General features: G+C 40.3%; 1 long non-coding RNA gene across 1 annotated transcript; it reads right to left on the minus strand.

The window, feature by feature from the left end:
- Window positions 1–202: 202 nt before the first annotated feature.
- Window positions 203–27735, minus strand: LOC144991946 (uncharacterized). The gene is made up of 3 exons (XR_013655628.1): window positions 27653–27735; window positions 1676–1766; window positions 203–640 (listed from the first exon to the last, which is right to left on the minus strand). It is a non-coding gene; the product is annotated as an uncharacterized LOC144991946 (long non-coding RNA).

The raw sequence follows: 27735 nt of genomic DNA on the forward strand, positions 1-27735 counted from the left end.
CATCTGTGCATCATGCTCACCCATAAATGTGGGAGGGCCATGAACGCATGTTAAATAAATAGCAAGAAAAAGGCTTTCAGGAAAGAGCAGAGAGTGAAATCACATGGGTTTGTGTGTGACACAAAATAAAGTAAAAACGAAAGTGAAAAGATGTGAAAAGAAACAAAACAGAGGTAACTGAATGAAAAACACTGAACATAAATCTGAGGCTGAGGAATTTTTTTTATTAATGTAAAGGATTGCAGATGGTAAAACCATAAAGGCAAAAGTGAATGAGGTCAAGTTTGAGGGAGATAGAGTTCATGTCGTGGCCCCAGGCTGTGACTATTCTTGTAGTGTCTGTAAGCCTTAGAGTGTGTGTGTCATTGTGTGTGTGTGTGTGTGTGTGTGTGTGGTATACACATGCAGAGTCAGTCAGTCTGTCGTAGGGCTGTGGGGGATTCCTGCTTAGTGCTTCAGTGAACGTCGGGGGCTCACTGCAGGGAAGGTGCAGTGCCTCTGCCGTGACTGTCAGTAAACCTCGATGATGTGTCCAGTTTCTGTAGTTTGCAGTTCATGTTGTGTTACTCCTCTTCATTTCGCCGCTCTCACTTCTCTTTAACCAGTTTCTGTTCATCCGCAGCTCTCAGTTGAGTCTCATCTGGAGCACAAAACAGAAATAAGTCTACAAACGTCTCAACAAGTATTTGATTTCATTCATGATCAAAATACATCAGTCTTGCAGAGCAGAGACGTTTTATTTATGAAGAAAGCTTATTTGCTCCCTTAGCAGTATTTATAAATAAATTCATGTAATCAATTTTACTTTATACATACATATATATATATATATATATATATATATATATATATATATATATATATATATATAGACATATATTACTTATATAAATCACTTGTTACTTTTATTATCTTGCATTTCCTTACACATTCTTTTAAATGATATGCGCAAAAAAAATAGTTACAACGTCAACAGGGGCAGAAACTTCTTCCTAAAAAGGTTGTGTGCTGTTTTTTTTAATGAAACCTCTCTGAATTCTTTTTTTGATGTTCTGTAGAACTGAGAAATTAGAAAGTACTGGCAATGATCATGTGATGCTTTGAAAATCACCATGGCAACAATAATGGGAATCTTGTGTTGGACTGGATGCCAGTAAAAGGAGTTTGAGTTCTGGAGGTAATTGATCACATTTCTGGGTAGTAAAAACTCTAGCTGCGGAATTTTGAATAAGATGAAGTTTCAAGCACTCAGTAAAAAAAACTTTGTCAACCTCTGAAATGAAGCCTTTATTTTGAAAATGCTCTAAGAGGGTTTCCAGTTTTCCTTGTTGTATTTGTCAATTTTAAAGTTGCTTGTCATTGGTTCTTTTTTTTTCTTTGTTTTATTTGGGTGATAACATCTATTCAGTATTGGGTATTTCAGTGAAACTTCTCTTGGTTATCATCTGTTTTACAGAGTTTAACTTATTGGAATTCTCACATTTTGAAATATCAAGTGTAACAATAACTTTGACTCTACAAGGCTTCGTGTCTACAAATGTTATTATCAATGACATTTCAAAATAATGTCTTCATCGGTACATCATGTTTTAAGAAACTCCATCATGTAAAAATACTTTTTTTTTGTTTTACACGGAGCAAGTTCCATTCAGCCCAAATTGGAAAAAGAGCTTACAAATGCATGATCTTGGTCTTTGGGTCTTGGAACGCACAGGTGTTGACTGGACTAAGGACCAATTCCCTCCAGGCATTTTTAAGAGTGTCTCCTGCATGAGAAGTAAAGAAAATAAAAACATCTTGTTTCAATAATTTTATAAATTAGAATCAGGTACAAATTTAAAAAGAGTCAGTTTTACAAAATCCCAGAGTAAAAGTAAAACACCGGTATATCTTAGTTTGGGAAGACTGATCCTGGGACTTGTCCTTGCGTGAATTCAGCCACTTTGCTTTGTCTAGCTGCTACTTCACCTTCAGTCATAAATTTTAGGATCTTACATGGCTTTCACTTAGCCAGCTAGCACGTCTCTCCTCCCCTTTGAATACCTCAATGGAATGAAACCTAAATGCTTGGCAGACGTTCTCTTTGTACATAAATCTAAATAGGGCTCTGAGATCTTCAGGAACCAATCAGCTGGTAGAACTCAGGTGACATTGAAGATGTTTTGAGCGATCATGAGGCACAGAGATAGAACCAGCTTCCTGATGAGCTTAAATGGGCCCAAAAACTCCTCTCTTTTAAGGTGGGGATTTGTTTCATTCTTATGTTTGTTTTATCAAATGTGACCCTTTTTTGTCCCTGCGAAGTACTTTCAATTCCCTAGCCATGTTTGAAAAGTAGAAGCTGCTTTGCCTTGCCATTAAATGTAGTCATTGACAAACAATTTGTTTTGTCTATGACTAGGTGCCATTTAACAAGCTCTATGCCAAATCCCAAACTTCTGCAGAACCATCATCTGGTCCTTATCAGCCATCGACTCAGAGCTACCAGTATTATGTTAATGCACACAACTGTTTTTCTGCAGTATATATAAGTGCAGATTTTTGAAACATTTCAAGTCAGAAAAATGTGAAGAAATCTCTGTATGCTTGATCTTTATGCTGTCTTCCTTTCACAGAATATTGATGCATTGAGAAATTTACACTCCAACTTACAGTTGGGACTTTTTTCAGATCTTGAGTTAGGACTTGAGCATTCAAATTTGCGTTGATCTTCTCTGAAAACTTTCAGAATACTCAAGAAAACGATTCTTATCAAAACCTCTAATAACTTTGCTGTATTTTGTTGCTTATTTCCTCTTATCTATGAGCTATCGGCACATGCTAAGTCTCCCACAGACATGCTCTAACCTTTCACGCAAAAATCTACCTTCCTCTTGACTGCGATAATCTCAGATCTGTGCTTTTGTTTGTAGTCCTCACAACCTTAAAGGGCTGCTTTTGGGGTCAGAGGTGAAACATCAGCTACTGCTCTTCACAGCCTCACACTTCAGAGGCATCAGAAGGATGGCAGTCAAGACCGGGGTGTGTGATTGTACTTCTGAATGTCTGCATATATGTGTGTGTTTTCATATATGTATTTGGACACTGAACAAATAAAGGGTGGTAAACGCTGTGAAGCGGGTGTTTATTTGAACAGAGGTGAAGCAGAATGTGAGCATGTGTGTGAACTGTTAATGTGAGCTCTTGGTACTTTTGTGTTTCATGAAGGAAATATGGGGCCGAAGAAATATTTTTTGTAAGGCACATTGTCTTTTCTCTTTGTTCATTGGAACGTCTTGACTTTTTTTTTTTTTTCAGAAATGTGGTTCTGTCAAAATGAGAGTTTGATAGACACACAAAGTCCCACGCACATGTAGGCACACATGCACATGCACAAAGAAGCTCTGCCGTCAGTCAGTGTTCAGCAGGAGTCAGGAAACAGTCGGGCTATTCTGTCGTTTGGCACAGCTCCCTAAACTGTGGCCTGGCTGCTGTAGAGCAAGCTCTGTGTGTCACACGCTACAGATACAGGCCGTCCTCTGTCAGGCACAAATAACTACCTCTTACTTCTTCTGTCTCAGTAAGTAGTTCTCTTTTTTTGCCTCATTGTTAAGCTGCATATGCAACTTCATGGAGGCAACATCTATTTTTACAAAATGTACATTGAAAATACAAAAAAAAAACCTGCTTTCTCGTAATTCCTCGCATTTTAAAATGTCACTCCGAATATCTTTTGATCTACAGGACATCGTTTCTGCAGAGCGGTCGTAGTTGTGAGTTGTGGGCGAGACTGTTGGCACAAAGTACGCCTGCCCTGACTTCCCATCATCCCTTTGTTGACACGATTTCCCGCTAGTTTACCACCACCATAGCGTTGTCGGTGCGACAAAAATGGAGAACAATATTGGAGAAGTACAGTTCGGAGTCAGATTCCAGTTTAGGCAAGAAAAAACAAAGACGTACATGGATCTATTTGTCTGCAAATGGAAGCATCGAGCAGGGCAGGGAGCTCTTGGCCTGCCGACTGTAGCACCTACATCACAGCTACAACCTTTGTCCATTGTCATTTAATTGTTTGGTCCTTGTTCACAACAAAATACTCCTAAATATAATTGCAAGGTAATTTTCGTTATTTATGTCCTCCATCTTGAGAAAAATGCTACAATAACATATTAAAAACACCACAATTTTCATCAGGGTGGGTATTTAATAAATACATTTGGATCTCTGTAATGAACGAACCGTGTGGTCAGCTTCTAAACATATTAAATCATCTATTTCTTTTAAAATTATAAAAATGTCAAAACCTTTTTGTATTATGAGCATTGTTTTCCTATGTGGTTTTTTGATAGAGTTACCCAGCATGCCTTGATATCACTCAAACAGTTTCTATTTTACTAATTCTTTCAAACAGAAAAATCTTTAACCAAGATAAACAAATTAACAGTTTTGAGAGGGGAAAGATACATTTTTGGTCAACACATGCACAGAAAGTGCAGTTTCATAACATACTCTTGTTTGTACTTTATTTAATCTGAGTTGTTCAACATGGTTACAATGGTGCTCATGTTTACCATTATTAGTAAGACAAATCAAACGTTTTTTTCATGCAAAATTTCAAACGCCTCATGATGCCAACGCCACATAATTGTGTAATTCCGAACATACCTGCTGAAAAACAGAACAGGCTAAGATGGATGATGCCACATAAAGTTGGATCAAGATGACATGTTACTGAAAACCACATTTGTAGCGCCAAATAAACTCACAGAAATGTGTTTCGTTTTTTTCTCTTTGTCACTGCAGACATCCAGCTGTTCAACAAAACGCATAAAAAGTCCATTTTATTTTTTTGACATTACTTTTTTTAATAAGAAAACAAAGTCAACAACCAGCAAAAGTAGTGTATCTGTTTATTTCCGCTAAAACGCCAAAGTGCATCTTTGAGCCCTTCTGCTCAGCCCTTTATAATATCTGCAGCATGCTCCAGTTCCTTGATTCACATTCTCCCATGAAATTTGCATCAACTGATGTCATGCAGGTGGTGCATTTGTGCAGCAGTGGTGCTGCGACCTCAAATACAAAGTCTTCTTTAGACATGACATCACATTTAAAACGTATAATGTAAGAAAAAAAAACTTGCTTTCATTGTAGCAGCAAGAGGTTAATAAAAGGGTGATGACACACTGCTTTCAATTTCATATATGAGTGATGTGAGGGATCAACCTCCCAGCTCCACGCTGATGACTAAGAGGAAGTCCTGGGAAAACATGGAAAGTATTTTGAAAATTCATTTAAAGGAAGTTCAGACAATGACTTTGTTTGCACTTTTGGAAGTAAAACAAAATACCAGCTTAATCAAAGTTCTGCCCAATGAACTTGAATTGGGTTCATTTTTAAACTGCGCCATTAGGAGAGATGTGACTATCTGAAAATATTACATTTTGACTTTTCTCTCTTACTGACTAGCATTTTGGTGCTTATTATTGCGTAGGATAGGGAAGCTCCCTTGGTGAGAATGGCACTGACCTTCCAGTCAATTCTTGCCATTCACGCTGAAACCATAATGAGGGTTTTCCTTCCAGAGGCTTCTCTGCAGAAGCTCCCCAGATGACCGCGGGAAATGGAATCTTGTGAAAGGATCAAAACAAGTCGAGAGTTGTAAATGGTTTGAGTTTCCGACAAAGACAATGTGCCAGATTCCCGTGCCTTGAGGGACACAGTTGTATCACAAAGAATCCTCTGTCTGCTTAATATGTGCATGCAGGAACACACCCATTTTTTTACATGCATACACACTCCCATAGATCTGTATGATCCATCTATATTCTTTTGCAAGCCTACGTGTACACACACACATTCACTTGGAGTTTAATAATAGCCACGAGCTCCTGGGAAAGAGTGAAGGTTTGGATGTCAGTGATTTTCAAGTGGAATTTTCTTCATACCTGTATGTCAGAGCTTGGTGGATTTCATGCCTCTGCATATCCTCCACTTGTGTGCAAACACACACAAGAGTGTGTGTACTCCCATGGGCCTTAAGGCAGCATCCAAAGTTTAACAGTAACCTGCTTTTTGGGAGGGAAACTTCAGGTGCATTTGCGTGGAAATTCCGTTGGTGCCCTTGTGAAGGTGTGTTAGCGCACGTGGGTGTGTGTTTTTGTGGCCAGGGTCAGGCAGCCCATTAGCAAAACATCCCCTGATCTAATTGCCTCCCTGCAGCAGTCCGTTTGACAGCTCTGTAATCTACAGTTGCTCCCAAGCCTCCTCATGGTAGGTCCGCTGTGTGCATGGGTGTGCTGGCATGTGTGCACACAAGAGAACACTTCCTTCCTCTGCGTCTCTGTGGGCACAAATACGTTTCATACGACACTAGCTTCAGCGAGAAAAAGTTGTTTTGCCCTCAAATTCAAACCAAAACGACTAAACTGTTGGAGTCACGTGCTGGCGGCGTGTGTGTGGAAACTCTAAACTTGAAAAGTCCAGCTGCTGCAGCTGAAGTTGTCATCAAGTCATGCTTGAAATATTTTACTTCATGCCACTAAGCACTGAGATTTCCAACAATGAAAGACAATTTTATGTGTTTCATTCCCTTAAGAACAAAAATTGGAAAGATCTTTAAAAAAGCGATGATTTCTACAAATTCGCACTTGATACACAAAACAGACCAAGTGACCACACACTTGAAAGTAGAATTTGTATGATTTAATTTCTCAGTAAAACTATGAAACAGCCAGAGCTATCCTTGATCAAAGCCCAACGTCTCAGTCATAACTTGGCCTTATGGACAATGGACAATCAGAGCGCAGTTTGTGTGGGAATCATATGGGCATCCTAAAATCTCTGAGGTATCACCTGCACACCCTGAAAGTCGTCTTTCTTCCATTTATAAAGTCATTGTAGAATCTGAACAGATATTCTATTTCTTAACTGGATTTCCACCTTAAACCCCCTTTGTCCCCTTCGTGGTAAGAGCCCTGAAAATACTTTGCTCAACCCATAGACATGTCTCTATCTTTGCAGTTGCAACTGCAGGATTAAATGTTTGAATCTACTATCTTGAGGCTTTTAGCACGCACTCTCTGTCCCGCTTTCACACAAACACATTCTACATTTATAGCAAGAGCGGGGGAACAGAAAGAGAAGTTAGCTTAATACAGAACGCTTTCATCTTTCCCACAGGCAGGCTGTGAGGTGTCTTATCTCTCAGGCTAGGCCTGGCTATCTAAAGTAAACCACAGTGTCTGCAAAAAGAGCTAAAATTGATGGTGCAGTCCAGTTTCTGTCTGTTAAACATTAGTCCCAGGAATCCCCCTTGGCTTTGTGTGGGATAATGTGAAAGGATGTGTGTGCCTGGGTGTGTTTGTGTGTGTGTTTGCAGCCATCGGGAGATTTCCAAGAAGATAGCACCTGTTCAGAGAACAGGGAAATAAACATTCCTGAAGACTTTCAGTCTAACAAGTGTTTGGGACGGTCCAGGCTGTAATAAAAAGCAGGAGTAAAGTGGTGGAAAGACAGAAAAGAGGACAAGAAGCTCCTCACACAAAGTCAGTGTTTTCTTTGAAAAGATGACTTGCATCAATATCTGGATGATATTCAGGTCTGGGCTTCTTTATGCACAGAAACAAGTGTTATAGCAAAAATCCAGCGATGGATTTCCAAAACCGACAATTTGCATCTTTTTCAGTTCACTGAGAACAAATCACCCACAAAGAATGAAACCCAACACACAACAACTTTTATTGACAGTCACAGGGTCAATCTGTCCATTTTCCCAGGACTCTTTCAAAACATTGTTTTCTAGACCTGACAGTTAGCGGTGTGGGTGAAACAAAGTGGCTGTTTCAGTTGGAGACCAAAACACTCAAGAGTCTGTTTTATTTTGATGTAGCCTAGCAACAGGGCTGTTTCTGCTTACTTCTGTCTCCACCCTCTGGCCCAAAACGCTGTCAGGCTGCCTATCCACGTGTGCGTGTGCGTGCATGTTCACGAGGGTGTGTGCGTGTCATACATCTGCTTTGCATTGTGAAGGATCTCGGCGAATGGTGGCTCTGTAAGCACTTGATTCTGCACAGCAAGTCAGAGAGACAGTGAAGCAGCGAGTGGAGGTGGCTGCAGAGAAGTGAGAGGTAAAGACAGTGACATAGAAAGCAAAACGTGTCATAAGATCAAAAGAGTCGGGGCAAATGTAGAAGACAGAAAAAAAGGGGAAATGGAGGGTGAGGTTGAATGCTGAAAGGTTTTCCAGCTTTTATTTTGAGCTGAAATGTTTCTGCCTCCTGTGAATGTTGGTGAGGCAGACTCCACCAATGTTTGCTACACTAGGTGAGGCCCAAAAAGGATGGGCAGGGCCACGCTGGGACGGAGATGTCTTGTTGCTGCCAACAGAGGCAAGCACAGGGTTGACTGGGTTCCTTTAGCCTCTCCTGTCCGTACAGTTTACCTCCTGCGCTTTTCTCTTCATCCTTGTCTCTTATTGTCCCCCCATCTCTCAATATTTCTTCATTCCAATGGGCATTTCCCAACTCATCCAGCTCTTATATATCTTTCCCAACTCATCATAGAGACTCGCTTTGCTGCACTAAAAGGAATAAGGCAAAGAATTAGAGAAGAGGTGAAAGAAACAAAGAGCGCACACGAGTTCCCCACTGCAGTGAAACATTTGGCAAGAGCTCTGAACAATCAAACCTTTAAGGCTGCGCATGGGTGTGTAATTGAGTGTGTGTTTTTGTGTTAGTAAAGGTTGGCATGAACACAAAATATCAACTACGGGGTAATTGATCTTTATAAAGTTTGGGGACTGCCAAGAGAGCATTGTGTGCTCATTAAAAAATACATTATATCACAGCTGTGGTGTGTGTTTCATGTGTGCTTTGTGCACTCACATGTGGTTCTACATGTGCTTTTCAGCTAAACTAGAGTCTTTTCAGTCAAACTTAACCAGCGAGCTGAGCGCCAAGAGAACACTTTAGCTGTCAGAGGAGATGGGGATAGGCCTGTAATTACCAAAGAAATCATGCGGTCCAAAACTTTCGGCTTGGAGCGCAGATTGCATGCATATGTGAGTCCCATTCATTTGTCCATCCCAGTCTGAGATGCATCCAGAAACCCACTTTACATGCTCAGCAAATGACAAGTCACAAGTCACATCACTGGCTGTGTGTGCATGCTGACACACGCTCCAACAAACCTCCAACCTGGATTAATCAAGAAGACAAGCAAGGTGAGCTTGTTCTTCCTCTTCAGGCTCTTCCAGGGCTCAGTACAAATCACTCACATGCTTCATGATCCCTGTTTGTTACTGTGAGCTTGGGTTCTCTATGTACTGCATGTGGGGCAACACATTCTGCAGTTCAAATGTGCATTGTTTTAGTGTTAGATGGTTTCAAATTTGTTGTGGGTGGCTGCAGACATTCCCGCTTGTTAGTGCAACTGTTTTCAAAGCTCTGCTCTATAGTCACAGCCACATTGTAAGAGGAAGTACGAAAAGGAAACTCAGGTATGCACTAAAACATCAGGAAATAAATTAGTGTCACGTGCACCAGTGATTGTCTCATACGCCTGTGGCAGAGATTTTATGTATTTGTTTTTTTTTCATACGTTTCTGGAAAACAAAGCTCTGATCATTTGTCTAGGATGGAACCTCATCTGTGCTGTTGACACCCAGGATAGACCATTAAAGACAGAAGACATATTGGCAATGCATAGAGTCTTTAAATGATGGAAGAACCAAGTCTTTTAAATAAAATAAAGCCCAACTCCAATTAAAATTGAGTTTTAATGTGTTCTTGTAGCATTTTTATCATGATGGGGGACATATTTAAAGAAAATTGAAATTGTCTTTCTGAGTACTTCCTTATTCATGCATCAGTAGCAGACAAAAAAATTCCCTTGAAACAAGCCTGTAGTTGTGATGTAAGTCCTACAGTCCGCGAGCAACAAGCTCCCTGCTCCGCTCCAGGCTGATGCATCCTCTTGCAGATCCATGTTTTCCTCGTCTGAGCTGGAATCTGGCTCAAAAGTGTACGGCTGGATAGCTCCAATATTGCTTCGCCATTTTTCATGTACCGATAATGTCACGTTGGGGTTGTGAGAGGCTGTAAGCTAGCGGAAGAGCATGCAAAGGAATGATAGGAAGTCAGGGCAAGGCTTAGTCCATACTCAGCACCAACAGTCTCGTCCACGAGGTGAATTTCTAATAAACTCCTGCCGGTCTGGAGAAACTATGTTCTAGACCCTGTTAACTCCACGGACCGGTATAACGTCACGCATAGTTTTCACGGACTGGTCTTAATGATGTAGGCGGATGGTTGTACCAACGCTACGACGAAGGAGGAACAGAAACGTGTCAAGACTAACCCTGGGCATTTATTTTGGTGCGCAAGACATTGTACATAGCACAGGTGTCATCATTCCCTCCCTTCCCCACACTCATGGTGCAAAAAAGAAATACTGTCTCTGAAGTGTAGCTTTCTTTTTTTTGGAAGTCGAAGGCTCCTACTCTGTCTCCTGGCTGGGCTTTTCCCCTTGGCAAAGAAACTCTCCAAAGATGATCATTTTGCTAGCTCCTGGGTTTTATTTTAGCGGTTACCTATTACGTGTCCGAGAAGAGCACCTTGGCCTGCGTCAAGAGTGACATAGACGGATGTAACAGAGAATCGGGCAATTTTTCAAAATAAAACCTCTTTCAGATTCCGAAATAAATTAAACGGAAGTAACGTCCGTTATTTATTCTTTCTCTGCGGCCCGGTACCAAATGACCTGCAGACCGGTACTGGTCCGTGGGTCCGGGGCTGGGGGCCGCTGTTCTAGAAAACAACACAAGTTTGGGGATTTGGGATAAAAATAACACAAATATAACTACACTTTGAAAATAGATCAAAAGATGATCAGAGTGAGACTTAAATAAAAGTTTCTGAAACAGAGTGGCAATCTGAGGAGATTTCCTGCGTTTCTGTGTTGGATGGAAAAATGTGGCTGATTTAAAGAGTCTTTAAATCTTTTAATAAGAAATAACTCATTAATGTATTTGTACTGAGACGTTAATGTCGACACGTATCGACACGCTGTCAAACATGTTCAAATGTTATTGTTACTAATTAGGAAATGTTACGGCTACATTCACACCGACCAGTTCCCGTTCTCTGGAAAAACCTCACTGCTGCTCAAACCCAATTTCAGTTTGTCATTTCCATTATTGATGTTGTGGGTTTGAAAACACTCAGAGCATCTTTGATATGCAGCACTCATTCTTGCAGTGTCACAGTGTACTTCAGGTGTCACGTAACTCATATACGCAGGACGTTCCCCTTCACTTCATCATTAATCCTCCAGGATCAGTGAGTCAGTTTGCCTCCTTTTAAATCACTCAGGACTAGCAATAACAGAGCAAAGTTTGGGTCAGAGTGAGGAGCTTGAAATTGTTTTCCACACCAAAGACAGAAGCAGATCCTGTTGACCATCTACTCTGGAAAATGTTATGTCCAATTACTATTCAAGATAATCACATTTGGAGTTGAAAACATTAAATTGACATAAGAAATGTTAACCCTATACAAGCATTCACATCATGTTTAATAGGTAAATTCCTAAGACCCCTATTTCATTTGCATGGTTCAACATTTTTCTTGTAAACCTATTGTATTTTTACGTGGTCTATGCGTTTTGCCCTGTAGTGGATTATCTTTCCGCTAGGGGCAGTAGGAGGGCTTTTCCTGGTCATTTTAAAATGTCCGATTCCAATAAATCTTAAAAAGACTTTTGGCGGAAAATGTTTGACTAATTTTCAAAACGTCTTGGTGAGAACAACCCATGTCTTTTCTTTTAATGACTACTTGATGTCTTGAAAGAAAACAATTTTTGTTGATAATTAATTCTTTTCAAAACAGTTACACCATGTAAAAATTTTATTCAAGACATGTGAGTAACTAAGATGTTTTTTTCCTGAAGACTCATGTCCACTTTTTACATCTTAAACCAACATTGATGTGAGGAAATACCTACCAAATCACAGTGGTTTATAATTGATACTATGTATATCTCATAAAAAACTACTGGTACATTGCTAAATTATTTTTGTGGTTTTCATCAATTTAAAAAACTTCAATTTTCTCTCAGTTCTTTGATGTATTGAGCTTTACAGGGTTTAGCCAAACTAAACAGCCTTTTTCTTTAAATCTGAAATTCAAGTCATATTTGCCATAGTTCTGTTGAACTGTGCCAAACCGCGGCTGTTCACCCCTCACAACTCCCTTCACTCCTGTTGCTTTTCACTCTACTAGAGCGTGGATGAATGAATTCATAGTTGGTCAATTTTTCAGCTCTGTGGACGTCGGCCTGACATGACATCACAGACATCACAGAGCCCCAACCTTTGGAATTAGACAAAAAAAGCTTCACAGTTTTTGGAGCATGCCCAGTACAGCAGTTCTATGGGTTCAGTGGTCAGCTGTTAAGAAAATACCCTCTAAAATACAAACTAAATAAAAAATATCCTCAGTAAAGCCATTCTGGATTATGAATATGCTTTGTATTTCTAAAGTATATCGAAATAAACCAGTCTGTCAATTTGACAGCATGCTAAGTTGGCAGAGCTGAGGTCAAGAACTGAGGTCATACTAGGTCCTAAAATCCTCAGAGATGCTCTGTCTGCTCAGTCTCCCTGGATGGCATAAGTATGGCCCCCAATTCCACAGTTAGAAACCTTGGAGTTTTATTTGACCAGGATTTGTCATTTCAGGCTCACATATCTCAGGCATGTAGAACTGCCTTTTTTTTCCCTGTGGAATATTGCTAAGATCAGAAATATACTTTCTAGGAGTGATGCTGAAAAACTCATCCATGCGTTTGTTACGACTGGATTACTGTAACTCCTTGTTAGCAGCGTGTCCTAAGAGTTCCTTAAGAAGTCTCCAGCTTGTTCATAACGCAGCAGCTAGATTGTTATCAGGAACTAGCAGAAGAGATCACATCACTCCTGTGTTAGTTTCACTTCACTGGCTCCCAGTTGATTCTACAATCAAGTTCAAAATCTGCACTCAAAGTTAGACTGAAAACGTTCCTCTTTGGACAGGCATATTGTCAGACTAGCTAGTATTCAGAGATTATTAACTGATGTGTTAATGTGTTTAAATTAAACTAAATAACAATAAAAATAAAGTTGTTAGTAGGCTGCTAGAAGTTAAAGCTGGGGTAGCTATGGTGCTCTGGGGTTCTGTCCTATTTTCTCATCTACTTCTATCCTCCTCTCCTCTATTCTTGGTCATTATTCATTATTTAGTTCCCTCTGTTTGGTGCTGTGCGATTCATGTACTGTCCCTCTTTCCCCTCCTGGGGACTGGGAGTGCTTCCAGATTCCAGTTGGCTCATCCGTGCTCCTGTACCTGACCGTGTACCTCGTCTCTGCTCCTGCTCCTACACCTGGCTGTGGATCCTGTCTCCGGCCCGAATTGCGCCCCCGACTGTCCCCCCAACTCCGTCTGGATGAAGCTCGTCTGATGGACTTTAAAAATGTAGTTGTAGAGTTAGATAAGTTAATTCTTCTCTATGATTTCTGGTAAATCGCCTGTCCGTCCTGGGGGAGGATCCCTCCTTCATGTGGGCACCCCTGAGGTTTCTTCATTTTTTCCGGAATCCGTTTTTTTTAGGGGTTTTTCCTTACCGCAAAGGGGGGTCTAAGGGCAGGGATGCCAGTATAGTTTAGTCTGTTTGGTTAGTTCAATTTAGTATTTTCCCATTGAATTCTATGTATTTATGATCCTTTTGATTTTATGTTTAACTTTTTCAATTACCTATACGAAAGCCCATCGAGACGACTGTTGTTGTGAATTTGGGCTATACAAATAAAATTGAATTGAATTGGATAGAGCCAATTCATTTGCAGTAAAAAAAAAAAATAGTAAATAGTAGCATTTGTGTTATTATTACCACCAATCTGATATTTACCATACAAGAAAGGGATGCCAGCCTAATGTTTCTCCCCAAACTCAAGCAAAAATAAAGGAGCTAGTAAATCTTTTGGACATATCTCAAAAACCTCAAACACCACACAATGTAACCACAAAGCAAATCTTGATCATCAATAAAAATAGGGAAAGCCCTCTGCTCTAGTCAAACGTCTTCAAATGTTACTACCCAACTGTTTATGTCTTCCAGCATATTTTATTTTAGTCGTAGAAATGATCAGCAGATATGCTCTAAATAGTATCCATTAATGTGGTTCTTTTGAAGTCTCCAGGCTGCAAACACACAACCCGCACTCATGCCGACACATGGATCCAATTGATTACTCTGTGTTCAGAAGGTCTAGTTCAAGAAAGAAATCTGCTTGCTGTCCTTTCTTGACTTAAGCTTTCTCTGACACACACAGTCCCACCCCCCACCCCCCCACACACACACACACTCACTCAGTCACACACTCAGCCAAACACATGCAGACACAAAGCCCTGCTAGGTTAAAGGCCTGTGGGCAGGAATATCAGAGATAGTTGGTGCTTTTGCTGCACTTAGCGGCTCGGTATTCCCTTACCATAACAACATCCAATCACCTGCCAGCTCCTGACCCCTGACCCAAGCTGCAGTGCTGAGGATAGAGAGATGGAGAGCATACCAGTGCGGGGCAGGGCGGTCTACAAGTCACTGAGTTGAAAGGCTCTGGCTCACCTCCAGGCGGGGAGACCTCAACAAAGCCTGTAACCCCTCAGCAAACATGACTGATTAGAGAGAGACAGAGGGAGGCTGTTAGCTGTTCATCGATACACTACATTAGGGGGGGTAGATGGATGACTATCTTTTCATTACATATGTGGATAGATGAACCTCCCTGAGGGATTTCCCCTCCTTTCACTCCAACATATCTGCACCTCACTCCTAACTTTCCCTTATCTTTTTTTTTTTTCCTTTCTCCTCCTCTCTGCTTCTGTTATCATCCCTGTCCGTCCTGTTTCATCAGTTTGGGGGAGATTTGAAATGTAGCATCTGCTATGAAATGATTTTGTGTCTTGTCTGTGGGGGGGGAAAATAGATGTTTGATCAAGTCAGCTCATTTCCAGTAATTCAGCTGCCATTGTGTTTAAATGTCAACATTTTCAAGAACTGTTGCAACATTCCACAGAATGTAGTGCCATGTTGTCCTTTTATCAATCCATTTTCTGCCAGCACGTCTGATTTTTCTTTCTCTTACTCCTCTCAGTATCCAATTACAGTCATATTTGGAGAAGGACAAACATTTAAAGGTGTTAGAGGTGGAAATTACAGTCAGGGAAAAAGCAGACCTCATGACTCAGTACTTTATCAGCAGAGCGGTTGGTCCTTGCAGCTATTTGAAAGTGGAGTCTCACGTGTGTGCGTGTCTGTTTTGTGTGTGGACACGCAATCGAAACAAATGTCTTACCGTCCTGGGTCCATTTCTTCCAATAAGCTTTTAGTTTAAACTCGTGGCTGCCTTCATCATTTAGAGGAAACTGTAAACAGGCATCACCGAGCATGTGCACTGAGGAGAGTCATCACTTACTGTTTCCAGTCACTGAGCACATAAATGCTCCATCAGACTTGCTATAAATTTTGAGGCAATGAGCCAATTACCAGAAACGCTTCTGAAGAGACTTTTACTGTGTTGGCTTTTTATTATGTGCTGGGATTCACTGTGGAATGAAATTGTTTAATTGCGCTTCTTGCTTCTGTCTTGTCATCGCCTCGGTTTCAATTTTTCCTGATCCTTTATCACTCCTGTGTGTGCACGTTTGGCATGTCCGTGTGTTATCTACCTGTATTTCAACAGCCAGATAAATAGTGTCAGAGGAGGATTAGGTGTTCATCTGTTAGAGTTTAACCTGGGATTAGAGGTGAAGAAATCCCTGAAAGGTTTTCACCTTTTTGAGACAGACCATAGAGTGTGTGTGGGCTTGTGTCAGAGGGAGCAGCAGCTGTGTGTCTGAAGGCTCCGCTTGCTTGCTCAAAGTTTCCAGCCTGGCATATTCAGAGGAGCTAATGTGGAACACCTGGATAAGTCATGCTGGACTCATTTAATTAAAAGGTGATCTAAAATTAGGTTTCCTAAAATCAATAGATTTGCAGAGCTGAAAACACATTACAGACCTGCAATTTTCTCTCTTCTTAACTGATTGGAAGTTGCTGCAAATAAATGGAAAGATAGACGTATTCCTCAAAGGCTCACTGGGATGAAAACAATTTAACATGTTATTGTGGCACTTTTCTCATGATGGGGAACATACATAGAGAAAATTAAGCTTTAAATTGCATTTCTGAGTATTTTTTGTTTAAATCGTGAATAAGGAGCAGGCAAAAAAAAAGTTCGAAAAAGATTGTAATTGTTATGCAGAAACTATGCTGGGCGGGAAACAATACACAAATAGATCCATGCACGTTTTTGTTCTCCTTGTCTGAGCTGGCATGTGGGTCAAAACTGGACAGCAGGTAGCTCCCACCCACAACTCAGAGGTGAATTTCCAATAAACACCTGCCGCTCTGCAGAAACGATGTCTTAGGAAACGACACAGGTTTTTGGTTTTAGCTTAAAACAGCATACTTAATAGAACACTTTTAAAATTGATCCCAAGATTGTCGGACTGGGTCTTTATCATTAAATGGGTTCAGTCCCACCTTTCAGCGTATCTGATAGTTTCATTGGGTTGGGATGTAGCATGAAGAAAACATGAATCTATGTTAATTTAAGCAAAATAAACCAGCTATGCAGGCAATAAAGGAATTACACTACATTCTGGACATGCAGAGGGGTGTTCAGCTTTTTAGCTTTTTGAGACAAACGGGGTGAAAAGAAATCTGAGTTTAGGTCTAAAGCGATACGCAGGAGAGAGGAAGGAAGATAAGTTGTTTTTTTTGACAAAGACTACCTGTCAAATAAATAATGAACTCTGGTAGACCATCGGTCAGCCTAAAATAGATACTAACAGTGTAAGAATGTCAATGAAGGGCGGAGAGGTGAAGGAGGGATTCCCACAGAACTCACAGCTTGGTGTGATATCAACAAACTTAAAGTCACACTTACGGTCAAGTTCACAACAGGGTTTGGCTTTGTCACTCACTAGATGTTCTGGATCTAACGTGTCCTTATTTTACCTCTGTTTTGCATATGTGGGTTCCTTTTTATTCAATTTGTCCAAATGCATTCATGCAAAAACTAAACAAGTATTTTGGCAGTGTCTTGACCCATTGTATAAGGATCTGTGTTGTTTGTTTTTGTGTTCATGTTTACTCATTTAGTGATTGCTTCTGTCTCTTTACATCATGACTGGTTTTTGTTATAATGTTTGTTTCAGTGCACGGAAACAGTGCTCATGTGAGAAAATGTGAGAATAATTTGTTTTTGTGTCTGCTCTTGTGCTTTTTTTTTTATTTCAAAATTCTCAAAATGCTTTTGGTTCTTTTTCTTTGGGATCCTTCACCAAACATGGCATATCTTGCACATAAAGAATTCCCTTGATCAGGCTTTTTTGGTTACAAAGGTTAGATAAAGCTCAAATCCAATCGTAAAACAACTAACGAGTCAGATTATTTAAAGACCCACTCTGATCTACTTTTGAAAGTGTTTTCATTCATTCATTCATTTTCTTAACCGTTTTTCCCTTTCGGGGGTCACGGGGCTGCCGGAGACTGTCCCGGCCACTTGTGGGCGAAGGCAGGGAACTCTGTGTTTACGCTCTGTCCCACTTGCTTACAGCCCCTCCCACCCCTTGCACAGTACTGGGGCAACAAAAATGGTGAGCAATAACGGAGCTATCCAACCCCACAGTTTTGAGCCACATACCAGCTTAGATGAGGAAAACAAAGACGTACATGGATCTAGTCGTCTACAAGTGAATAGATCAGAATGGTGCAGAGCAGGGACCTTGTCACCCATCCATTATATTTTTCATATCACAAATACAAGCTTTTACAAACTGCATTTTTTCGTCTGATCCTGATGCACAAGCTTTGAATACAGAAATACGTGACTCATTAAGCAATTAACTTTGCGGAAAACAGAGCTATATCGAGCAAAGGAAGCCCAACTTAGGCCCAGTCTCATCTACTTTTTAGGTTTTCCAAAAAATGAAACGGACACATTCCCTCCAAGAAATATGAAGCATATTTTTAGTATTAAAAGACAACATACAACAATAGTTCTTGTATTTTTAGATATGTTAACAAATATTTGGTTTATCAAAATAAACTGTTGAAAATAAATTTGCACACCCAGCAAAAATGAGTTTGTTTGCACATCTCTGTGACAGCACGTACTCTTGTGTGGCTGCCAGTTCTGTTGAGCTTCCGTGCCAGAACAGGCCAGGTAAGCCGAGTTATTTATGTTCCTGTTATTGTCATCTGTCAGCAGAGTTGCACAACATTATAGGTTTCCTTAAAAGCTGCGCATGATAATATATTACAGCTTCTTAGTCAAAGGTAAAACAGAAAACAATGAAAGTCCCTCTGAGGATGAGTTGGCAAAACAACGCCAAGGTCAGGACGGAGCGAGTCAGCAGCGAGCGATTTCTGTAATGACTGATCTGAAGATTTGCTCTTTTAAGTGACAGAGCGCGGCTCTCTTGTTTAACACTATCAAGGGTGGAGATGTTTCACTCAAACCAAGACAGAAACTATGAAGTGTGTGCGTGTCTTATCTGATCAAGTGTGTGTGTAAATGACTTTGAAAGTGGCCAGTTATCTATTTGGTTTATAAACAGAGAAAACGGGGAGAGTTTCTGCAGGGGAACTGGATGTTCTTCAGTAGATCTCTCTCCGTCGCGAGGCAGCAGAGAAAAAGAGGCACGACTAAATGTTTTCTGGACCAGAGCTTGCTAAAGATGCCACTTTGGACTAATGAACACAAAACATCTGTTGTTGTAAAGAAAGTAGTTATCGAAAATCAAGAAAAATCAACTACCGTAAGAGAGTTTGAATGAAAATAAACAAAAGACTCTTGCTCTGTATTTCTGTCCCTCTTTTTTCATCTTATCTTTTTCTTCCTGTCCTCCTAGAAACCGAAGTTTGTGAGTCCGGTTTCAAAAGAATGAAGAGCAAGGGTGGACCATGAAGGGGGGGTAAATCCAATGAGCAGCAGATGTTTGAGCAAAGCACACACACACATGTATTCAGATGCAAACACTCATTTGGAGGATTTGGTTCCTGTCATACAACTCTAACCAGTATTTCAGAGACTAAAGAAAAGACCACACAAAGTTATCGTTCTTGCAGAAGGGCCATCGCTACTCTATAGAATCCTACTCTTGTAGTGATTTTCTTTGCAGCCTTCCTAAAATCCCACCTCCATGCATGTGTGCATTGTGTGTGTGTGTGTGTGATTCAGTCGAATCCATAATCACTGGAGGAAACAGCTGCACGGCTCTGTGTGAGTTAAATGGCGCTGCATTTCTAGATAACCCATCACTTCTGAGACGACAAGAATCCTTCAGGAAGTTACCCCCAGGACCAACATGCAAAGCCAAACTTACACATGTATGCAGTGTAAGAACGAGTTAGGCTTTCACAGACACCAGCACTGTCACCCACGGGAGAGCATCAGCACCCCAGTCTTTCACTGTGCAGAGCAGTTTACCTGAACAAGCCTTCTTATGGGAGTACAAGAAGAACAGGCCTGTGTTTGTAGATGTGTGCTAAGTTTAGACCTGAACGGTTTTGCAAAACTGCAACAAACATAGTCAACAATAAATCAGTCAACAGCTCCTCATTCTGTTTGCTCAACGTGTTCCCCCTATAAAAACCCAACCTGGGGCTACAGGAGAGGGAAATTGGCCAGCTGTTTTAGAGCCGATCGGCAGAAAGGAAACAACATGAGTGGTTTCATTGTAAGTCCTTCCTGCAGCTCTTGAAAGTAAGAAGCAAGCTGCTGTGAAGTTCTGGGCTTGTTTGGAGAACAGCGAATGTCAATCTTTCTCTCTCTCAGCAGAGAAGTTTGTCATCTGTGTACCGTCCAAAACATGCATCCATCTGTGAAATGCCACCACACTTGGTTTATTGTCCAGACAGATTATCCTTCTTGGGAGCAGCACATTCTTTACATGTTTTCTATTATTTATGTGCAACGTCTCAATCCCATTACCAACAAATAAACTTTAGTTAAGGTGGTCGTTAATTCACAAGACTTAAGGGTGCTGACAGACAGGAATAGGAGGTGTTACTTGACACACAACGCCTTCAATCAGTAAAGTTTACGTCTAGTAGAGAGAAAAGGATGAGAGTCACGGAGGCTACCCTGGTTTCACTTCTCTGTTCTGCAAAACCGCACAAATGAAGGTTCCGTCACGCAAGCACGCCTGACACACAAGCGTGCACGCACATGTGGCCGAGGGCGGACGCACGTCAAAAGCAAACAGTGGAACCCCACGCCCCTTGCCAGCGTCACACACTCACTGTTACCCGGCAGGGCTCTCAGACACAGAGAGACAGGGGGGCGGTTTTGATGAGCAGAATGATTGTGTGAGTGTTGGGTGCTCCTACATCAACTGTTAGTGACGTCTGGCCCCCACCTCCTGTCTCCCCATTGCTCCATCCCACTCTCAAGAAAGGCAGACCGCAAATGGAGGATCATGAAAAACTCTACAGCAGAGATTTGGGGCAAGTTTCATAAAAACATGGGAAAAAATGTGACTAAGAAGAAGGTTGTTCTGTTCCATAATAATCACTCCCCGAATCAAGGGAATAAGACACAGCTGTGTTATCATTAGCCTCTGAAGCGGCTGTCAAAAACTCACACACATACACACACACAATGGGTAATTACTGCCAGTTAGCCCACTCATTTGTCGTTATTATGCCAAAATGACTTCCTCCGCTGCCCATTTAAATGCCTGTCAGTCTGGAAACATCCCATGTACTTTTTGGAACAAGTACAGATTTGTAATTAGGTTAATCCACCATGGTAAATACAAAGTTGCATCCTAATTGATACTGTATTTGTGAAAATGCACAGATGCAACAACTACGCCACGAAATAAATTTAAAAAAAGTTATTAAAAATTTGAATTAAATGTGTTTTTGAATAGTTGTTTCAAGCTACTGATCGTTGTAAAGGTGCATAACCACAAAACCACTGACCCAAATTCAAAAAAGAGAAGCAAAAAAAAAAAAAAACTTCAGGAGAAACGAAGGCCTTCTACTATTTCGTATTGAAGCTTTGCGCACACGAAGACACGTGAGGCAGTTGATCCACCTGGCTGCAGGCTAACCTTAGGCAAACTCAGGTAAAGCTGCAGACGCTAACTTCCAGCCTCAAACACTACATACTTAAGATTTTTGGTGAGCCCAAGATGGTTCAGTCCAATTACCAAATTAAATGGTACAAAAGTAACTTGTGAATCAGAGATTTACACTCATAATAGAAAAACTGTGTAATTTTCAGTATTACAGAGAAAAATTCCTTACCAAGGAACGCAAAGTAGAATTTTTGTGCAACAAAAGACAGATCTTTATAAGACTTAAAAACCAAGATCTTTCTTTCAGAGAAATTCTATTTTTGTACAAATCAATGAAAAAATGCTGACAGGCTTGGCGAGGTTGGAGCCTAACCCAGCTACTGTTGGATGAAGGCGGGGTACACCCTTGTCAGGTTGACACTCTGTCGCATGGCTTACAACAAGATAATCACCACAATGTCAAGCCGAGACAGAGCAGTCGAAAGTCGGATAAAAAAAGCAAGATGGCAAACTTGGCAACATGGAGTAGTCAGTCAGTCTGCAAACCTGAACTCCATTATAGCTGATTTGGAATGAACTGAAGGGAAGAATGAAAGCAAAACAACCAAAAAGAGCCAAACATTTATGGGAACTTCTTCAAGACACTCAGAATCTGAAGAATATTTCGTTTATGTTGTAGAAAATACTGGCTATTTGGATGTGAGTCTAGAGTAACTTCAGCCATTTTTTGTTCTATCTTTTTATTTCAGAATACAACAAACATTTCACTGAATACTTTTCTATAAAAAGTGGAAACGTTTAAGTTTTTGTAACCTTTGTGCTGTAGTGTGTATTTCTTTGTCACAAAACCTTTTGTCTCATTATTACAAGCATCCCAGTTAAGAGTCAAATTATAAGGTTTGAAGGTTTCTTTCATGGCATATTTTCCCACTTAAAGCAATTGGTGCAACCATGAAGATCAGTTTGGGTACAGTTTAAATTTATCCAATATTTCTATCATAAAAAGGATCTGGCAACAAAAGTTTAGTGAGTTGTTATGGCTCCTTGTGTTTGTGCATCATATTGTCATACAGTAAAACCAGATTGTTGTTGCTACATTTATTTAAAATCTTCTCAATCAGTCAAGTTGTTCACAGGTGGACATAATGAGGCCCAGGGGCCTTTTGCATTAGATGTAAACTCTGTTGTTCATGACTTGTGATTTTGAGATGGAAAAAAGGCCAGTTTCCCAGAACTGTAAGAGTGATTGTAAAAAAATTAATTATTTAGTTAAAGATGCAACCGTAGCCAAAGGCGCTACCCGCCGTCGCCACCACCCATGGCCCCCTCACTGGCTGAGCGGCTGCTACAGACCCTTCACTTTCCCTTCACTTCACTTTCAGAACTGCATGTGAAAAATTCATGGGGAAAAAAAAAACTTTTTTCAAAATCGCAGCTTTTCTGTTGGTTTCATCTCCATAGCAACTTATGTTTTGGTCGGCGGGGTGACAAACATGTCTGTGTAATTTTTAGAAGAATCTGCAAAGGTAAACGTTTGGATTTCCTTGGCCACTGGGGGATTTTTGTTACAAATTTTCACAATATTACAGTTAAAATTGTGCGAGCAACACAGCAACGCCACTTTTGCAAGTTTGCCACGCTAATGCCACTCAGAATCTACATTTCTTAACCCAAGGAGCAAGTAGGTGATAGCTGCAAATCGCTAGGTGGAGTTTAAATTTGTAGCTGCTACTAAAGGTAATTCTTTTTTGCAATATTCAAGATGGCTGCCTCTTCCCGAAGTCAAAGGTCAATAAAACTTCGGTGGTGGTTGTCGACTTAAGCTGCTGGTATGGGAGTGAAACCTCATGAAAATTGCTCAAACAAAGGCTTTGTTTTTGTTTCGTTTTTTGATTTTGTGGAAAGATGGTAAAATCCCCAAATTTCACACTTTGCAACACAATAACTGCCAAGCCAATGTTTTGGTAATTTTGGTAAATTTTGCTCAAAGGCTCAGCAAGAAAGAAAAATTGTGAAAACAATGTGGCACTTGCAGTCCAGGACTGCTGTGGGACATAAAAGCCCTTTTGATTATCTCCTGGATCGTAAAATAATGGCTTTTTTTGTCGGTGAATTATTTCTGTTTTTATTGTTTTGGATGTGTTTTATAAGGCGCTTTTCAAAGGACTTTTTTCTGTGGATTGCTGGTTTAAAAAATCTTCAAATTAATTAAATATACAACCAAAGTTTGACGCTGTTTTTTGTTTTCTTTTGAGGAAATAACCAGCACAAAAGTGAAGACTGAATCCACAGAGGAAGAGTGGAAGTTATGTTTGGTAAATACTTTAAACCTTCCAAGGGTGTCAGATGTGCAAGCATGAAGGTGTGGCATCAAACTGTATGCTGCAACCTAAGTTGGATGGTAAATCTGCAAAAATTATACGTATTTGTCATTTAATGCTGGACTTAAAGGAAACTGTCTATGTAAGTTGTAAACATGCATTACAATTCTAACTTGCTGGTGACAGTTTCACTCTGACGGGAAACTGAGAATAAAAAGAATTGGTTAGGGTGACAGTTTTCCAATAAGTTTAATTTAAAAATTCAAATTGTAAATGTGGACTTTCAGGGTGGCCTGCCTCCTCTCGAGTTTACTCCACACACAGAAAAAGGTAAACTGTCGTGTGAATACCACAAAATCCTCTGGGATCCAATGAGTTGTATATCAACTTCCCTGCAAAGTTATTTATCAAGCCAGCAAGCCTAATTCATAACAGCATTTCTGCGAGCTCTGGCAGACCAGCTGACCTTCGACGCCACAGTAATGGTCTGCCTGACTGAAGCAAAACACACAACCTGGGCATTCCCAAAGGCAAGCCTGTGTTTTCTCATCCAATCTCACACACACACACACAAAAACGAGTGTGCACAGTCCTAGAGTGCGATAAGAACCATGGCACCTAAGATAGAGGAACGCCTTTAAGTGGAGCCAGGATTTCAGCTATTTGTGTTTGCTTGTAAAGCATGAAGAGTATGTTCTACAGGCAGTTTCAGCATAGACTTTTTTGCACTTTCAGGCAAACCAGTCTGACTTCCTACAAAGCTTGTGGACTACCCATGAAGAAGTGCGGAAAGGTGATTTAGCAAAGCTTTGTTACAGCCAGATTGCTTGGTTAAACAGATTAATCATTGGTTGAGAGGGTGGAAGTGGAAGTACATTCCACAGAGGGATACACTGATAATACCCACTGCAAACTCAACCTATGAAGGCGTAAGCGTAAGCGTTTCCTCACATTTAGTAGACTATTCCCGACCAAACTGTAATCAGACATCATAAGTCCCTTTTAAGGGCTGTGAAAACTGGTCCAGACCGATTCTGCTTAATTTGTTCTGGATCGAGTCCTGAACCTTGTGTTTGGTCTGTATTCAGGCGGCCGTCAAGCGGCCCTTCCTGATTCGAACCAAAGCTTGTAAACAAAGGCACATGACTAAAAATCTCCTCACTCTATAGTCAGGAATTACGACGGGGGTGCACAGCAACTAGAAGCAGAAATTATGAAAGTCCTGCGCTTTGCAAACCTTGTCGGTATAGTTTGAACGCCTGTATCAGTGTCAGGCTTAACACTTTTTATTGCTGTTTTGGTACAACGGAAGCATGCTGCAAGCGGTTACTGACAAGAAGACATCTAAGAAGGAAGTGTTTGACGTATATTGTCGGGAAAACAGTGAGAAGCAATGTGTATCATGTTGAAAGTTTTAAATACAAGCCTGCATTCATCCGACCACATTTTAGTGAGTTGCTGTGTCTGAAAGCTGAGACTTCTCAAACTGATATGACTTGTGAAGCTTTGGCACATTTTCAATAAGGAAAATCTACCTCATTTCCAGGTACGCTGGGTTGTTACATCACTCCACATACCATCATCAATTAGGCCTTCACTTTAAACCCATAGCTGGACTTCCTTTTCTTCTCGGCCAATCCCAATCATCTTTAAATTCATTGATTGCTGCCCTTTTTGCTTTCTACATGATTTTGCCAAAGCAATGCTTTGAAACGGACTGGCCTACCACCGTCATCATCTAGGTTCTGGGGTTTATTTATCTATGGTTAGAGATAATCAAAATCACAGAAGGCGTGACCAGTTCACAACCTAACCTCCAAAAATCATGGACATCTTTCTAGATCACAAAGAAATCTTACATCATACTTCCGTTTCTAAGATCTCTTATGATGTGTTTTTGCACACCATTGGCCTGATTTACTGAGATCCCTATGAAATGGCACAAAATTGTGTGTGTATTTAATTGCACATATAGAATAAAAGCAGGAATGTTGCTTATATAAATTATTTTTTTTCACATAGGAAGAATAGAGAACATTGGAAAAGGCAAATAAAAGCAAGGTAAGTATTTTCAGAAATGTCAATGCAGATGGCAAAACAAGAAGAACATCAGTTGATATTGAATGGAACTGGAAAGATATAAGATGAAGGAACCAAAGAAAACTAATGATTTAATAAGACAGGTGGGGGCCAGCAGAAGAGATGCCTCCTACTTTAACTGGTTCCAGATCAGCACTAAAGTCATCCAGGGGAAAAAATGGCACTCTGGATATGCAAATATGTCTCGATAGTCATTGTTTTTGGCATTGCAAAGTATTTACAACTAGAAAAGAGGCCATCACCTTTCATGATGTCTGCACCTCCTTCTCCCAACAGTTCCTGCAGCCATTAATGCATGCACCTTCCATTGGGATAAACCAACACCAACACCAACACAAGGACACCTTCAACCCAATCCTGTTTAAAAACTCGGCTGTGCTATTTGTCACAATGTATCTTAATAAAAGACAGTTACACTCATTAACTACATCTATTTTGCACGTCTAACAATTGCACAAATCAAGTGTACCGGTAACAATATTTTACTTGTTCGATCGAGTTTACACACAAAAAGGGTTTCCACACTTTTTTTTTTCACTCAGGCAGATCTTTGTTAATTTAGGTTCCATGAGTTGTGTGCTTTATGCAATTCTTCTTACAGGCATGCTCTGTGAAACACGTGCCAGAAGTTTCAGGTTCTAACTGAAAGAATTCAGTTCCTGCTGGTAGTTGAGGCTTTTGGTTTCAGCCTTAAGCCTTAATTAAATAGAAGTACAAATTTAAAGTCATATTAAGGATTTGCTCTTAAAGGACTTAAATAAATGAAAACTATGAAATTACAAAAAAATTGAAAGCAACCAGAAAAAAATTCATATGAAATTGAAGTGGCATATGGGAAGTTAAACCTTAGTGCATGGAACCCCACTGCAGTGTAATTCCTCCCTTTTGAAAGAGAAGCCTCGACAAGAAGTCTGAAGCAATTTTACTTTTAAGTCACGCGACATGAGTCATGGGCTTCGTTAATTTTCTTCAGTGACAAAGAAAATTACGGCAACCAAGTTTTTCTGGAAGCTTTTGTGCGTTGTGCTGTAGAAGTTAACCTTAAGGGCCCACCCTGATCATCTTTTGAGCTGTTCTAAAAGCATACTCAGTGGTCCTTGAATAATGATTACGCAGTTTTAAGACAAAGTCAAAAAGTCTGTCAGTTTGTATTTTTTAAGTTACAACTACAGCTTTTTCAAAGGGCATTTTTTTGTCTACTCGTGATTGGCAAAAGATTTGAATAAAAAAAATACTCAGAAAGGCAGTAATTTTCTTTATATATTTCCTCCATCCTGAGAAAATTACCACAAGAGCATGTTAAAAACGCCAAAAACACCAGTTTTTTTGGAGTGGGTCTTTAAGTTTGTTTTTTTCCAAAGTTACAATGACTCCCATGTTTAGGAATTAGAATCCATATCTTCCTATTTTCAGTTGCAGATTGTCTTTTTCTGATGCAAACAATCTAGTTTACTGGGCATTTTCCAATCTGTCACCCAAGTTTCTAATTTTATTCAAATTATTATTATATGCTGATTTTAGGGGCACCTATTCACTTTTAGTCTTGAGTAATAAAGCACAAAACTGAAAAAAAAATTACTTTTTTAGATTACCTCAACTACTGTTTTCACGTCTATGAACTTTTGACCAAAAAGACAACCGTACATTATTCTCTACATTCAAAACGAAAGACAAGAAGGGTGAAGGGTAATAAAAAGGACAAGTTTAATCTTGGATGGAGAAAGATGACTTTCCTAAGCAGCCGATTCTGGAATGTCGGTGGAACGTGTTACATAGCTGCAAATATTTGTTGCTTAGTTGGCAGGGCAACCAGACAACCAACCTGTTTGTTACAAAATCCAGTTTCTCATGTGAGACTCAAGGTAGTAAAAAGAGGCCATTGAGGGAAAAACGTGTTTTACTTAAAAAGAAGAATGAATGTTTAACAGCCATCCATGTGAGTTTCATCACTTATTTTAGATGACAGAAGATCTACAGATGTCATCGTACTGATCCCCTGACCATAAACCCTAACAAACCATACTGAATCAGTACATTTGCCCACATAAAACAGCTGATGTGTTAACATGAGCTGGCACCCACTGTTCATGCTGTTCACGACTTTCTGCTTCAGTTGGGCCACTTCTTTGTGCAGCAGCTCCAGCACGTGCCGGCACCTGCAGGAA

Source organism: Oryzias latipes, chromosome 4 (assembly GCF_053564925.1).
Source record: "Oryzias latipes strain Hd-rR chromosome 4, Olatipes_Hd-rR_3.1".
Lineage (NCBI taxonomy): Eukaryota > Metazoa > Chordata > Actinopteri > Beloniformes > Adrianichthyidae > Oryzias > Oryzias latipes.